This window comes from Colobus angolensis, unplaced genomic scaffold, assembly GCF_000951035.1.
Source record: "Colobus angolensis palliatus isolate OR3802 unplaced genomic scaffold, Cang.pa_1.0 Scaffold36, whole genome shotgun sequence".
Taxonomy (NCBI): domain Eukaryota; kingdom Metazoa; phylum Chordata; class Mammalia; order Primates; family Cercopithecidae; genus Colobus; species Colobus angolensis.
This window is the reverse complement of record NW_012116932.1, coordinates 5,335,771-5,353,117: the sequence shown is the minus strand read 5'-3', so window position 1 is coordinate 5,353,117 and position 17,347 is coordinate 5,335,771. Positions and strand designations below refer to the sequence as shown.

Sequence of the window (17,347 nt, the reverse complement as noted above, 5' to 3'; positions counted from 1 at the left end):
AAAGAAAAAATATGCCCATACTTTTTTCTTTTTTTAAAAAACTGTCAATTAATTACTTTATTTCATATAAAAGTTACATTGAAGCCAGGTGCAGGAGCTCACGCCTGTAATCTCAGCACTTTGGGAGACCGAGGCGGGTGGATCACGGGGTCAGGAGATCGAGACCATCCTGACTAACATGGTGAAACCTTGTCTCTACTAAAAATACAAAAACAAAATTAGCCGGGCATGGTGGCAGGTGCCTGTAGTTCCAGCTACTTGGGAGGCTGAGGCGGGAGAATGACAAGAACCCAGGAGGCGGAGCCTGCAGTAAGCTGACATCGTGACACTGCACTCCAGCTTGGGTGACAGAGCGAGACTCCGTCTCGAAAAAACAAAAAAAGTTACATTGAAAGAAGAGGTTGAAAAGTCACATATACTTGATTTGCACACACTTGCCAAGTCTCACAGGATTCAACCACTTGGATAAATTTTTAAATTGATAACAGGATATACATATTTAAAGCCTCACTGAAGTCCAATACCCATGTCCAACCCAGACAATGATGTGCAAATGAATATGCAAAACAATCTCTGGAAACTCGTTTCTCCAGGATCCATGCTTTGTCCCTCTGGCTGTGACACAATTCTTCTCCCAAAGGCGCACATGCTTCTGAGGTGACAGAGTCCACTACCAAACCCCTGCAGGTTTACTCACTGAGCTAAGATGTTGGCTCAAGTAGGCCCCTTTGTGGTTTTTCATCAGCAGTGGTAGAAGCCCTAATTCGGATAGGGTAGAGAGTAATTAGAAACAAAAACAAAACAGTTCACAGATGAACAGAAGGCGAAACAGTTCCCAGGAGGGAGACACCAACTTCTCTTAGCGTGGACGGCAGGCTTAAAGGAAGAGCCTCCGAATTTGTCACAGATTGCTTCTTGATGCATCCAGCAAAAAATGTACAAACCAGGCCAGTTTAAGGCAAGTCCCCGAGGAGGGGAGCTCTTTGCTTTCTGGCATAATTTTAAGCTCTGCACCAAGGATTCTGTTTTTTTCATTTTTATTTTGAGACAGAGTCTCACTCTGTTGCCCAGGCTGCTGTACAGTGACTCAATCTCTGGCTCACTGCAACCTCCACCTCCTGGGTTCAAGCAATTCTCCTGCCTCAGCTTCCCAAGTAGCTGGGACTACAGGTGTGCACCACCACACCCGGCTTTTTTTTTTTTTTGATTTTTAGTAGAGATGGGATTTTACCATGTTGGCCAGAGTGGTCTCAAACTCCTGACCTCAGGTGATCCACCCACCTCAGCCTCCCAGAGTGCTGGAATTACAGGCGTTAGCCACCGCGCCCAGCTCAACGATCCTATTTTATCACCTATCCATGGTTGTACAGGTGGGGACTGAGGAGAGCCTCTTCTGGTGTGGAGACTCTGCCATCTGTGACTATAAATATTTATAAAACTCTGCTTGCTGCAAGCAATTGGTTTGTGTAGGTTCCAGTTGTCCTGTTGGTCACAGATGAGCTGTCGATACCCATCAGACCCCAAATAAATAAGTGGAAGTCTGTGAGCAAGTAAGTTCCAGCCTGATGAGCCAGGCCGCACACTGAGAACTCCAGACTGCCTTTTCTGGGTCTCCTGGGCAGTCGCCTAAAACAGAAGCTGACAAAGGGATTCATCCAGGGGAGTAACAGGGTCCCTAAGGACTGATTTCATCCCTTCCTGGGCAGCCTCCACTCCCATGTGGGCTTCTCGCTTTTCAATCACTGGATCTCCCTCTCATCATTGCATATGGAGTGGATTTGGGTGCCAAATGTAACTGTAGTGAAAGTGAAAAACAGAAGACGCTCCAGGCACAGGAAGGTCAACAGGATTACAGTGAATGGAGGTGAAAAATCACTGCATTCAGTCCACTGCTTAGACACAGGTGATAAACTGAAATCCACAGAGAATCAGGGCATGGACTGAAGGCAGAGCTATATACATAGTGAAGAGCTCAAAACATCTTTGATTCTTTTCTCCTACACAATTGTTCACCCACAGGCAGTGATGATCCATTTTCCTAACATGTCTTTTGCAAATACTGCTGTGGTGGGCGAGCTCTGGTTTGACATAGCAGCACTTGGGGGCACTTGTAGATCACTTTCCTGGGCTTCAGCTGCAAACTCTCCATGTATTCTTTTGTAGCATTTCCTCTGGGTACTGCCCCGGGGTCAGTGAGCATGGTTCTCAGGTGGGACAACAGGGCAAATGCAGCCAAGTAGTTAAAGATGATCCCATTGACCACAGAGTACCAGAAGGCTTTAGAAGCCAGCAACGTGATGAAAGTCACCATGCAGTCTGTCTGCATAGATGACCAGAAGCCATGTCACATCAGCACAGATCATGCCACAGCCATCATGGATGAACCAGACCCTGTCTGCCACATCAACCTGAGAGGAGGATGACGAAGAGTCATCATTGTCATTTTCAGCCAGGAGAGGATGATGCTCCATGTCCCGGAGCCTGTGTCCTGATGGCTGCATGATTTCACTGACGCACCGTCCCAAGTTGTTTCTAAACATCACTTGAACATTTTGTGCCTCTTCAGGATATTAAAGTGCATACTGTCCTATGTGATCAGATCCGAGGCCTGGGCGGGGTCGTCAGGTGAGATGGAGTCTTGCTCTGTTGCCCAGGCTTGAGTGCAGTGGCACGTTCTTGGCTCACTGCAACTTCTGCCTCCCAAGTTCAAACGATCCTCCTGCCTCAGCCTCCCGAGTAGCTGGAATTACAGGCGCACACCACCATGTCCGGCTAATTTTTATATTTTTAGTAGAGACAGGGTTTTGCCATGTTGGCCAGCCTGATCTCAAACTCCTGACAGGTGATCCTTGGCCTCCGGAAGTGCTGGGATTACAGGGGTGAGCCACCGTGCCTGGCCTGAAGGACTTCTTTTAACATTTTTTTGTAGTGAAGTTCTGCTGGCACTGAATTATTTTGGCTTTTCTTTGTCTGCAAAAAGTCTATTTTGCCTTCATTTTTGAAAGATATTTTCTTTTTCAAATTCTAGCATGTAGAATTCTAGGTTGACAGTTTTGTTTTTTCTTTCAGTATTTAAAGGCACTGTTCAATTTTGTTACAATTTGCATAATTTCTGATAAGTTTCTGTCTTCTGTTAATTTTATCCTTTTTCTTTCCCACATAATTAATATGTCTTTTTCCTCTGGCTGCTTTTATGATTTTCTTTTTATCATTGATATTCAGTGATTTGATCATTATGTGCATTTAAGACCATAGTGTTTAACTGAGCTTTTGGATCTGTGGGGTTATAATTTCATCAAAGTTGGGAAAATGTTGGCCATTATTTCTACAATTTCTAAAATTTCTAAATTTTTCTAAATTTCTAAATTTCTAACATTTTATAGAGAAATTTTTTTCTCTATTCCTCAGAATGTTGGCTATACCTGTGTTAGACAAGTTTATATTTTCCCACAGATCACAGGGAGGGTCTCTGTTCACTTTTTTCCAGTGTTTTCTCCTTGTATTTTATTTTGGCCAGTTCCTATTGCTATGTTTTCAATTTCATGGATCTCATTTTTCTTTAATGTCTAATCTGCTGTCAGTTCCTTCCATTTAGTCTTTTTAAAAAATGATATTGCATGTCTCTAGAAGTCCATATTTATAATGGCTTTTTTCTTTTTTTTTTAGATGGAGTCTCATTCTATCGCCCAGGCTGGAGTGCAATGGCGCAATCTCCGCTCACTGCAGCCTCTGCCTCCTGGTTCAAGCGATTCTCCTGCCTCAGCCTCCTGAGTAGCTGGGATTACAGGTGCATGCCCCCATACCTGGCTAATTTTTGTATTTTTAGCAGAGAGGGGATTTCACCATGTTGGTCAGACTGGTTTCGAACTCCTGACCTCGTGATCTGCCCACCTCGGCCTCCCAAAGTGCTGAGATTACAGGTGTGAGCCACCTCACCTGGCCAATGGCTTTTTAAAAATCCTCAGCTAGAGGGTTGATGATGAGCTGGCATGTATTCTGAATCTTAAATTTATTATTACTACTGTAGCTCTAAAATTACTGTGATACCTAGAAAAAAAAAATTTAAAAATCCTTGACTAAAGGCTTCAAGATGACTGACTAGAAGCATTTCATTCCTGCCTCCCCCACTTAGAAGAACAAAATAGTGTATAGACAGTGACACTTCAAATACATTACCCAAGAGTATTTGCTGGAATTCAACAGAGAAGTGACAGGAAACACCAAATGTGGAGAAGGAGAAAGGAGAGACACCGCCTGCTGGTCAGGATCAGCTGGGAGCCAGGAGTGACTTCCCAACACAGGTAAGTGAGAGATGGAGCAACCCACATCTCCTCTGTGGAATCTTGCAATCCCAGCCACAGGACAACCCTCAACCCTGCCAACCCCTGAAACTAACATAGGCAGCTGCTGTGAGACCATGGGACCGAACTGCCCCAGGGAGAGAGTTCGAACTGGGTCCCATGCCCTTCCTGAAAACTAAGCAGCTACAGCAAGGTGCCATTTTCAAACACAGACTTTGGGAAACTGCATGCTGTCCTGGGGCCCAGTGGCATCAGGACAGAAGCATTATGGAAATTTGGGCTATCATTGTTGGGACTGCAGAATGAGCTGAGAATGCTCCTATGGCCAGGACTAAGAAGTGAGGCATGGGCTACAGCTGCTGGTGCCAGGAAGTACCACTGGAATATGGAGACTGGGACGTGAACTAGGCACAAGTTGCCACTGGGGCTTGGTTGCCAGCTGGGTGGAGGTTCTTGTAGCTGTGGTGGGGGTGGTGCATAATCTAAGTGTGGGCTGCCACTGCCAAGTGTTGGGGGTAAGCCCTACCAGGACAAATGTATGAGAGGGATGCATGTTCCTCACCCACTGGCCCAGGCTATGGGCCACTGAGGATAGCCATCTCCCAAGTCTCAGGCTCACAAAACCTGGGTGGGGACTGAAACTGGGAAACTGAGGAGGTGATACAGAGGATCACTCTCCCCTGCTTGTCCCTATTAACTCAACCTCACCTTCTAATGCAAATGGACCCTGCAGATCAGCAGCCCCACCCCTGACCATGACCTTGATCTCACCATGTTCTTTCAGTGGAAGACAACCACAAGTCAGTGGTGTCAGGCCAACTTATAAAAACATCTAACAAGCAATATTCCATAAAAACCACTCGTGGGCCTGTTCTGTTTAATATATGGGGGACTGAAATGAAAACAACAAAATAGCCTCAGGTTTACAAAACTTCCCAAGATAGGTGGTCACTTCATATTTTCAGGAGATATATGGAAATGATTTTGATCACTTGAAAAGAGCTCTTGTGGTACTAGAATGACATCCATAACTGACAAGTATGAAATGGAGTGTTTAGAGACATTAAAAAACAAACCAACCCATAGAGAGGGGAAGAGCTTCAGCAGTAGGGATATCAATGTGGTCTTAAGTGTAATGAAAAGCCAACATGCTAACCCAGTAATAGAAATCAATGTAATAATGGGATGCCACAAGAAGAATACTGAGATAGAAAACATTTTGAAAATGAATTATTCACTCACGCAGTATTATATTCTGCTTTTGGTCCTACATATTTTAGAGGATACAGAGAAAACTGCAGAAGACCCAGAAAAGCACATCATGGCAGTCTAAAAGTTCCACATCTTTCACTTGTAGCAAAGCCTTCAGATCTGTTTTTTACTTAAAGAGAAGGTGGGTAACTTCAGCATAACCATTGAAAATAAAACCTGTTGAGAAATTATTTCTGCCTTGATGATTTTATACATGTAAGGGATGAACAATGAGAAATATGCTTAGATTTATTGTGAAAGAGATAGGTCTGTGGTATTGTCACAAGGGTACACAAATACCCAGAATGACAGCTGAGGGTGGTGTCCCCATCGGTGGTGACCCTCAGGGGAGATCAGGAGGCCTTGTGTTTCAGCATGGCCTAGGCAAGTGGAAGGCAGGGGCTCCAAGATTCCATGACATCCCACCTTCTAATTCTCTTATAGTGACAGTAGACCATTACCTGACCCAATGGACACTACTTCCCTCACTCCCTTCAGAGTCTGAGCTACAGGCAGTGCCTTCTGCTCCAAGCTCTGGCACCTTAAACTTTGTTTTTGGCAGTTAAGGACTTTGAGGTGTTGGGTGTTGATCAAGTTTTCCTGAACAGTAAGTTAAGAATTTCCGTTATTTCAAGACAGTTAATCTCAGTCCTCACTAAACCTGTTTGATTTCACTAGGTTTGTTGTTGCTGTTGTTTTTGAGACAGAGTCTTGCTCTGTCACCCAGGCTGGAGTCTGGTGGCATGCTCCTGGCTCACTGCAACCTCTGCCTTCCGGGTTCAAGCGATTCTCCTGCCTCACACTCCCAAGTAGCTGGGATTACAGGCATGCACCACCATGCCCAGCTAATTTTTGTATTTTTAGTAGAGATGGGGTTTCACCATATTGGTCAGGCTGGTCTTGAACTCCTGACCTCATGATTTCACTAGTTTTTAACCCATCTTGTGTTTGGGTTTCTTCTCCCGGTCCCTGGCTCTACCTCTTCTGCCACAAACATCAGCATAGCACAATCTGTCAGTCCTTTGTACAATGAGAGAGCAGAAATGAACATCCTAGAAATCAACCAGGAATTGCGCTCACAGCTGAAAATGAGCAAACAGCAGTTCCAAGACCTCAAAGAGAAATTTCTTGTCTCTGAAGCTGTGCTTACTGTCTGGCCAACCAGTTACAGAAATACAGTAAGTTCCATAGGTTCACTATCACCAAAGTGATGAATGATCACTGTCTTCTCTCTAAGAAACTAAATACTCTTTAGACCCGATTCCTCTCTTCTCTTCATCAAAATAAACTTCATCCTTCCCCTACTCCCAGAAAGGCAGAAGTGGGTATTTTATAAAACCACATTTTCCTGAGAATTGAAAAACTGGACACAAAGTGTTTAGCAACTTTTCTATATTTGAAGTGGGGTGTAGGGTGGGATTAGAGTTAAAATCTCAGTTATTGATGCCTGATGCAAGCATAAAACTGCCTGATTTTCTCAGCAACAAGCTGAACCATTTTTTACCAGGATCCTTTGTGTACCATTTAAAATCTTGCAGAATTTAAGCATCTGTTGAGGCCCATTAGGCAAAGCCCTGTGGTGTCCACACTGGGAGAAAGATGCTGATAGTTCATAGTCCCTACTTTCCAGGACCTTAACGAGGAGTCTGCTCTGAATAGAACCTGTGGTATCCGTAAGTGACAGCATCAGGAGCAGGGACGACCCTGCTGAGAGGGAAGTCCTGCTTCCTGAAGCAGAGACTCTTATTCCTAACGAGGAAGAAAGACAGTGCCCAAGACTCTGCTGAGGTAACAGTGCAGTGTGGAGAAGAGGGACCCTGAGCCAGTCTCCTGGGCTCCAGTCCAAGTTGTTTATCTTCTCTTTGCCTCAGTCTCCTGATCTGTTAATAGGGTCCTGTAATTCCTACCTCTGTAAATTGCTGCAATAAAGTACAGGACCTTGTTCTTTCAAATCCCCTAGAACAGTTCTTGGCACAGAGCAAAACCTATTTATTACTTCTTCATTCTACTATTCCTAATTTAGCAGATATTTTGTTAGCATTTGGGCATATTTCCTTCAGGGACTTATGGTCTCAGGCCTCACATTGCACTTAATTGTATTCAGATATGATTTTTTAAAAATCTTGGCAATATTTGTGCTTTAAATTTCCAATACAAGAGAACTATCAGTCCCATAGTTCTAGAGGCCTTCCCGAGGGTACAGTAGATCACTGCTTTATGTTCCAGCTCAGTGTTTTACAGGAGAGATTGCAAGGCTTGGCAAAGTGGCCTGGGATTCAGAGTCACACCTTAGTGGATGTGAATTCTGACTATGCCTCATTCCAGTTGAGTCATATTTTCTAGTTGTTTTATGTGCCTTTGAGTTTCTCTTTCCTCATCCATAAATTGGGGCGTATCAGCTGCCTTGTATTTGGAAGGTTGGTAAAGATGTGGCGCTTCTGTTGAGGCCCAAAAGGCAAAGCTCTTGCTGGCTGCACTAGGAGAAGCGATGGTAGCACAGAGCATCTGCTTTAAAGAAACCTAAAGAGGAGGCTGCTCCTGCCAGACACTGTGGTACCTGTAAGTGACAGCATCAAGTGCTGCTGAGAGCCTGGTACCGGGGATCCTTGTGTCCTTGGGGTGGATCCTGACTCCTCCCCTGTAGGCAGCAACATGTCCAGCCTCCCACCGAGACAGGTGTGTCTTTTCTCAGAATGTGAGGAGCACAAAGACATCACAGAATCTGTGCTGGGGGAGAAGATGCAGTTCAAGGAGGAGAAGCTGGCAGAGAAGTCGACACAAGCTGAGGTGCTCAGGTGAGGGAGGCTCTGTGTGGTGGGGCAGGCAGGTGGAAGGTGTGTGAGTCTCTGAAGGGAGGCAGCTCAGCTGGAGAAATAAGAGCTAATCCGGGCCAGGAGAAGGGCAGGAATTTACATAGCAGGCACATGTCGTGCAAACATGTATACAACAATTAGAGAACAACAATACTAGTAAATTACGGGCTACAATTGTGACTCGAAACAAGTCATTATCAAGGCAAAACTTACATACCACAAAATTAACCAAAGGAAAGTGAACAACTCGGAAGCATTTAGTACATTCAAAATATTGTGTAATTACCACTACATTTTCTCTTTTTAAATGTTTTATTTCAATGTTTGTGGGTACCTAGTAGGTGCATTTATTTGTGGGGTGCATGAGATGCAATGGGTTATAATAACATCGTGTAAAATTAGGAATCTATCCCTTCAAGCATTTGTTGTTTATGTTACAAAGAATCCAATTATATTCTTTTAATTATTTTTAAATGTACAATTAAATTATTAGCTATAGCCACAGTTCTGTGCTATCAAATACTAGGTCTTATTCATTCTATTTTTTTTGTATCCATTAACCATCCTCATACCCTCAACCCCACTACACTTCCCCACCCTGGTAACGATCCTTCTACTCTCTATCACCATGAGTTCAATTGTTTTGATTTTGAGATCCCACAAATAAGTGAGAACATGTGATGTTTGTCTTTCTGTAACAAGATAATTTTACTTCACACAATGACCTCCAGTTCCATCTATGCTGCAGCAAGTGAAAAAATAACATTCTTTTTTATGGCTGTATAGTACTCCATTGTAAATAAATACCATGTTTTCTTTATCCCTAGAATCACCTCCTGACTTGCTGGCTTCACATTATTTCATTCAAAGAATGTTATCTTCTTGACCCTGTCATTCTTGCATTCTTTCATCTTTCTGAATAACCTCAGCTGTACCTGAGGTTATTTCTATGTGTGGCTTTGTGTCCAGTCACTGCGTAATGTACTATGTGCATTTTTACATGGAAATGTCCGCGACCAAAGTGAGAAACTAAAGGGGCATCTTTCTGAAACAAATTTGGGAAGACAGTTTTATTTACAGAGGAAAGGGATGAATGGGATGCTGAGGAATCCTATAGGAGCACTCTAATACAGACGAAGCCTTTTATTAAAAATTTTTTTCCCCCTTTGTCAGAAGCATTTCACCAAACGTGCTAAAAATCTGCTTGGAGGGCTCTTTGAGGATATTCTCACAAAAATCTTTGTTGCAATTCTTTGAACTGATCACTGATCCCTCTCCACTCTTATATTTTCTCTGCTATCCTACCTTAGGTGATACAAAGCCCTAGTTCACTCTCAGGCACTAGAGCTGACCCAGTTGAGGAAGAAGTTACGGGAAGGGAGAGAGGCCTCCCTCTTACTCAGTCAGCATCTCAAGGCCCTTCTCACTGATGATGACCCTGACAACCACCAGGGGCAGGACCTCCGAGAGCAGCTGGCTGAGGGGCGCAGGCTGGCAGAGTGCCTTGTCCGCAAGCTCAGCCCAGGTAAGGTAGTCACGGGCCCTGATGACGCAGAGTCCTAGGCTTATGAGAAGACTCCAGACCTCCACACCTGCATAATGACAATTTTATTAGTGGTCTTTCTTTCCACTAAACGTTAGTGCCATGACATGACCAGGACTTCTTGTGTAGGAAGAGAGATGTGAAAGCCAGGGGTTGGAAGTCACAGTATGGCAAAAGCCTCCTTCCTCCGTGATGGAACTGGTCTTTGGACCAAGAGGCAGCATCCATCAAGTTTTAAAGGACAGGAAGGAGGATGTGACAGGAGGCAGCTTGTTAGAGTGAAGAGAGCCCTGGACTGAGAATGGAAGTTCCCAGACTCTATTCTCAGCACTGTCTTAGTAACTGTGGGCCAGCAATTTATCCTTCCTGGATGTCTGTGTCTAACTGGAAATGGGGACAAATTGTCTCTTGCATGGTAGATCTAGCATTCAAATGTGGGAACACACATGAGTGTATTTCAAAATAAGACAAAGTCCCTCACTGTGTGATGTTAGATAAGGTAGTTGATGTAGTAGCACGTGGTGTTAGGAAAGTTGTTAAGACTGGAACACTCTCGGTAGAGAGAATTTCCTGGGACAACACAGCAGAAGCCACTTGGGTCTGTGAAGTTTCCTAATGAATGGAAGGGTGGGGGACAGGGTTGGTTGTCCTCTCCTAAAAGAAAGAAACAGGTTTTAGTGAGAGCTGTGAGGGGACAAAGAGACTGTTCCCGGGAATCAGATTTGTGTCCAGATGGGGGAGACAGCTGCCAAAGTCCAGAGAGAAGCTGGGCCAAGCCTCCAGTGATACGGGGGGAAAAGGTATTTTTAATTTTGGCCCATGTCATAATGGTGACTCTCCAGATCAGAAACACATTGTCTGATAGATCATGAAACCACACCAGGGCAGAAAACATGAGAGGTAAAGACAAAACATGAGAGCTTTCAGTGCTACACTGACTTGTACATAGATGTTCATGTCTCTGTGGTCATATGGCTCACTGTGTTTGCAGTGGGTGAAGTGGGAAATATTCAAATGGACACTACTGCATTAGTTTTCAGAAAATGATGAAGTTGAGGATGAAAATGTTAAAGATGAGAAGGTTGAAAAAGTCGGAGAACCACTTGCCCCCAGGTAACAATGAACAATCAGGAGCTGGTAATGGGTAGGTAAAATATAGAAAAGGCCTCAGAAAGAACACAAGGGAGGTGAAAGTAGTCATGGATTCCAGATGCAAGGACGAACAAAACTGCAGATTGTAGTAATTTAGCGCACTCATTCAATAATAAAATAGCCCTGTTAACATGGTTGTCTGTTTTCTTTGTGGTACCTGTAAGCATAACCTGAGGCAAACTTACAAGCCTTAGGGATTTCCTGCACACACTGACTAGAACTGTTCTTTTCTGCAATGAAAACTAGAAGAAAGGCTAGGTGCCATGGCCTACGCCTGTAATCCCAGCACTTTAGGAGGCCGAGGTGGGTGGATCATGAGGTCAGGAGATCGAGACCATCCTGGCTAACATGGTGAAACCCCGTCTCTACTAAAAATACAAAAAATTAGTCGGGCATGGTGGCGGGTGCCTGTAGTCCCAGCTACTTGGTAGGCTGAGGCAGGAGAATGGCATGAACCTGGGGGGCGGAGCTTGCAGTGAGTTGAGATCCCGCTGCACTCCAGCCTGGGCAATAGAGTGGGACTCTGTCTCAAAAAAAAAAAAGAAAAAGAAAACTAGAAGAAGATGTTTATTTGCTTCCTACGCAGTTGTCATTTAGGTTCTTGTTAGGTAAGATAAATAGCAAAGAGTTAACAAGGAAAGGATTTAGGAAGTAACTAGCAAAGTTGCACACCAAGAAAAGTACCTAGACCAAAAGTACTCACTTTTTATTTCACAATATTAGAATATTAGAAGAAGAAGACCTAGAAGGAACACAATCTTTGGAGTGGCTCAGCCTGTATTCCCTTGGTAAGAGTATGTTAAATTCAACCCAACTTAGCCACATGGTGTAGCAGCTGTTAGGGTTCTCCGTGTGTGCTGTATATCACATCTGCACCATACGGGGATAGCTGAGTCTCCTCCCTCCTCAGATCCTGTCTGCCCAGTGCAAAGAGCACCAGCTGCTCTCTTCTTCTCTGGCCCCCATGGCAGCCACACTCTGTTGCAGACAGAGGAAGGATTGCCTGTTCCCTCTAAAGGGGAACCACTCCTTGCTTTCTGGGACAACTCTTTTTTTTTTGGACGCAGTCTTGCTCTGTTGCCTAGGCTGGAGTGCAGTGGCGTGATCTCAGTTCACTGCAACCTCCGCCTCCCGGGTTCATGCCATTCTCCTGCCTCAGCCTTCCAAGTAGCTGGGACTACAGGCACTCGCCACCACACCCGGCTAATTTTTTGTATTTTTAGTAGAGATGAGGTTTCACCATGTTAGCCAGGATGGTCTCGATCTCCTGACTTCATGATCCACCTGCCTCAACCTTCCAAAGTGCTGGGATTACAGGTGTGAGCCACTGCGCCCAGCCAGGACCACTCTCTTATGCCTCCTGTCAAAACCCTCTAAAACTCCCTGGGGTCCAATCCCTCTTGGTTTAATCTTCTGTCACCTCTGTCATCTCTAACCCACCTGGCTCATCAGGGAGGTACAGGAAGCTGAAGAAAAGGAAGTCCCTCAGAATTCACTGGAGGAATATTCTGCCACTTGTTCAATTTGCTGTGACCCTTCCGACTCTCACCTGCCTCAGAGGTGTGCCAAAATCACACCTGAGGAAGAGAAAGTTGACTCTGCTCTGGATGTAGGCAGTGAATCTTCACATTACAAAGGGGAAGAGGAAGTGCTAAACATTCTCCCAGGTAGCCTGTATATTATTTGTCCTTTTGTACTTCTGCCTAGGCTGAGAAAGGTCAACTCTGAGGACAGGGCCTATAGATACATATTGGTTTGAATCAGGAAGTAGGATTAAATATTAAACACAAATATCAGGTGGCTCAGGGGCTTCCCTCTCCTCCTCAGCCCATGTCATACTTTAGTCTCCCTGGCCCCAGTATCAGGTTATTGGGCCCACACAGGTGTGATAAACTCATACCCACCTGTGTATAGGAGGTATACAGGAGGCACCTGTCAGACCTCCTATCTTGGATCCAATGCCTCTTGTCCCCTGCAGTGATGTAATCTGTGACCTTGAACAATGTCCATGGAGTTTCTATGCCTATTCAAGACCATTGGCAGCCTTTCCTATAGATTTGGGGATGTTGTTACCCTGGGTTCACTGCTCTCAGGCCCAGTCTCTATCTCCTTTAAGTGGGCTTATGTTAGCTTAGCAGTTACCTCGAAACCAGGACATAAACACTTCTATCTTTACCTTGCTTACAAGTTTCCATAAAGCAAGGCTGGGCCCTGAGTTCTCCACTCTACTCATGGGCAGTGTTTCTGTGTAACATCGCAGAATCTCTTTTATGCAAGGGTTTTTAGAATATATCCATCAGTTCAGTCTTGTGTGTAAACTCCTCTAAATATTCAACAATAATGACATCTGATGAGACAAGACAGTATCACAGCAACACTTCTAGAAATTAGGCCAGTTTCTAAGATCTTGGGGAAAAAGTTTTGTTTAACTCTTTAACAGGCTTAGGTCAGAGGATATGGAATTATGATGTACCAGAAGAGGAAGATTCAGCCCCACGGACCTGGAAAGCAGGCCCATCTACTTCTCTTAAGACTTAACCTAGGGCATCCTAGACACTTTCTGTGAGAATACCATATTCTGATGCTGAGAATGTTTATGTCCTTGTGCTGTGATTGGACACTGATTTGGTCATGTGTGGAGTATAATTTGCTTAACGTGACCCGCTTATTTGCAGAAAATCAAAATGATAATGAAGAAGAGGAAAGGAAACAGCCAGTGTCTCCCAGGTAACTCTGATTTGTGGGATGTTAGTTCAGTAGTGACATCTGGAGACCGAAGACCCAGTGAAAAATAGGAAATGATGAATAGAAGTTTTTTTATTCTTTTATTTTTTGAGATGGAGTCTCGCTCTGTCACCCAGGCTGGAGTGCATTGGCCGGATCTCAGCTCCCTGCAACCTCCGCCTCCCAGGTTCAAGTGATTCTCTTGCCTCAGCCTCCCAAGTAGCTGGGATTACAGGTGCCTGCCACCATGCCTGGCTAATTTTTTATATTTTTAGTAGAGACGGGGTTTCACCATGTTGGCCAAAATGGTCTCAATCTGACCTTGTGATCTGCCCACCTTGGCCTCTCAAAATGCTGTGATTACAGGCATAAGCTACCATGCCTGGCCAAATAGAAGTATTTTATCCATTTGGTCATGTACGAATTATTCTTTTGAACAATGTTTTTGTTTTTTTTCTATTACTGTGGTACTCATATAGATTTCAATTTCTTTCTTTCTTTCTTTTTTTGACAGCGTCTCACTCAGTCATCCAGGTAGAGTGCAGTGGTGCAATCATGGTTCACTGCAGCTTCGACCTCCCTCGCTCAAGTGATCCTCCTGCCTCAGCCTGGTTTCAACTGCTTAATCTCTCTCAAGCACAGTAATCTACAATCAGTTGACCCAAGTGAACTCACCAAACTCATGGATTTCCTGATATCACCTGTCCTCTTCCATGTGGTTAAATCCAGGGTGAGATAACTGTTTGGTGTCAGCATGCTGGCAAGTATTTGAACACAAGAGAAGAAACTTGAAAAAAAACAAAATCAACTCCACATTATGTCAAAATATGAGAGTTTTGTTTCTCTTTTCCCATGAGTTTCTAATCTGGGCAATTCACCGAACACATGCTATCTCTGTCTCTCTCTTTCTCTCTCTCTCAACATCTGATGGCAGCCACAGTCTGTCCCACCATGAAGAGAATAATTTGTACCTTTTATTGGGTCAGCCCCTTTGCTTTCTGCAACCGTTGCCTTATGCCTTCCATCAAATCCATCTAGGAGTCTATGGTCCTGGTCCCCTTGAATTAACCTCAGACCTTCAGTCTAACCTACCCCATGAGTCTCAGCAGGGAGATGCCACAGGTGGCAGAGCAGGAAGTCCCCTGAAAGTTATGGGATGGATGTTGTTTGACTCCTTTGATTCCTGCTGACCTGTCTGGCTCCCATCTGTCTTACTTACAGAAGCACCTTGTACTCATTTGAGGACCAGCAAGTCCGCTTGGCTCCTGATGAGGGAGGAGTGCTCCACTGTGAATGTGATAAACATCCAAATGATGTATCAGGTAGACCTCATAAGCCTTGCACCCTGAGCCCCAGCGTGGGCTTAGAGAGTCATCAATGTGCCCAGGAATCATAGACATGAGTTGTTTTGAATCAGATTCTAGAGCTGAATTTGAAACACTGACATGGGTTGGGTCAGTGAGCTCTGCTCTCTTCCTTGTCTCAGGCCATGCCTGTGTCATCTTGGGCCCACTGTCAGGATATTGGACCCAAGACAGATGTGACAAATTCACACCAACCTGTGCAGCATATATCCAAGAGGTGTCTGTGAGATGTCTTAATTTGAATAAAATTTGTCTTGCCAGCTATTATTGTGTTCCTTATAAATTTCTTTTCCCAACCATGTCCCTTGAAGTTCTATGACTACCCAAGGTCAGTGGCATCTTTGTCTACCTTTCTGTGGAAGATGGCACCAAGGTTTCATTGAACCCAGGCCCATTCTCTGTCTTTGATGTTGGCTTGTTGTAGCTAAGCAGGCCATTGTCTTGCTGGCATGTTTCTGGAAGCAAGACTGAGCACTGTCACTCCTAGGTGCCCAAATAGCCAATGTTACCGTGTAGCTTCAGAGATTAATTTTGATTCAGGGGTCTGTAGATTCCCTCCACCCTTCCAATTTCAGTGTTTAAAATGCTCTAAGCTGTGAACAATCTGGGTATTTGATGAGAGAAGGCTAAATATTGCAGTTTCCTTTCTAGAAAACATCTGGGGGTATTTGCTTTGAATTGGTATGAAGAATATTGCTTACCTGTTTGCACAGTCTCAGGACAGATCATATTGAGATAATGATCTACAAGAATAGGGAGATTTCACCCCTAGGCTCAGGGAAACCCAAGACATTTCTATCATGACAGGACCTCAGGCCTCCCGAAATATTTCTCTCACAGTGTCCTGTTCTCACACTGAGGAGACTGATGGCTCTGTGTTAGGATTGGATGGTGGATTATTCATGGGTGTAGGAGAATCTGCTTAATTTGTCTTTCCCTGTCTGAAATTATTTACAGAACTTAAACATAACAAAGAGGAGGTCCAAGACCCATCATGCCCCAGGTAACTCTAAGGAATTGCAGACAGTTAATTCAGTGTGGACATCTGGAGACTCCAGATGCAGGAAAAAACAGAATGTGCTGAATGTTTGTTCCATCTGTTCGGCCAATTATGAAATATTTATGTTATTAGCTTTGCCTGTTTTCATTGTATACTGTATTTATATTATCCCCTCTTATTGATTCTTCTCAATTGTACTAACCTGTCTTCAGTTGACTCAGTTGAACTGATCTATCACAGATGTTTTCTGCAGTCCACTTTTCTATTTTTATTGCTTAATGTGAATTGGAGATGCACATCTGATGGCTGTGTCTTGGTGTTACCATGTGTGCAAGTATATGACAGCATGAAAGTGAATGAAAAACTTCATATCATGCTACAATATTGAGAAAAAGAGATGGTGAAGATACAATATCTCTAAGATTCTAGGAAGACTCAAGAGCCCGTGTTCATGTTGCCGCTGCATGCTGCTTTCAACACAATTTATGCAAAAGTGCTGAATGCACCTTGATGTCCCTCCGTGTGCACTGTGTGTCATGGCCATTTCGTACAGGGATCATTCCATCTCATTCGTCCTCAGCTCATTGTCTGCCCAGTGCACCGAGCCTCTGCTGCTCTCTCTCTTCTGCCCCATATGGGGAAGGATTTTTCTGTTTCTCTGAGGGGCCTGCCCTTTCCTTTCTCTGGCCTTTCCTGGAGGCCTCCTTTTAGTCAGCTGGGCACTGTGGTTTTGGTTCCCTCTGGTGTTTATCTTCAGTCTTCTCCACCCTCCAGGCTCAGCAGGCAGTTTCTGGAGGTAGAAGAGTGGGATGTTTCAGAAGACTCACTGGATGAAGGTTACTTGACTCCTTCGATTGAACATAACCTGTCTGACTGCCACCAGCCTTATAGGAGCATCTTGTGCTCATTGGAGGAACAGCTCGCCTGCTCTGCTCTGGATGCAGCCTATGAGTACTCCACCCTGAAGGTCATAAAGTTCCACTGGTCTCCCTCCCAGGCAACCTCTATATATTTTTGTTTCTGCAATTTGTACAGGCTGAAACATGACATTCCTGCACTTAGATTGTTTTGAGCCTGGCTCTTGGATCTAGTTTTAAACACAGACATCCAATGGGTGGAACTTTCCTCTCCTCTTGTCTTAGGTGACTTCTGTGTCACCCAGCTCCTTCTCACAAGCGTGGATTGTGGGCATCAAGACA

At 44.3% G+C, this 17,347-nt stretch overlaps 2 pseudogenes; one reads left to right on the top strand and one right to left on the bottom strand.

Moving 5' to 3' along the window:
• Positions 1–1,430: 1,430 nt before the first annotated feature.
• Positions 1,431–2,501, bottom strand: LOC105519882 (annotated as a pseudogene).
• Positions 2,502–5,857: 3,356 nt separating this feature from the next.
• Positions 5,858–17,294, top strand: LOC105519881 (annotated as a pseudogene).
• Positions 17,295–17,347: the final 53 nt, after the last annotated feature.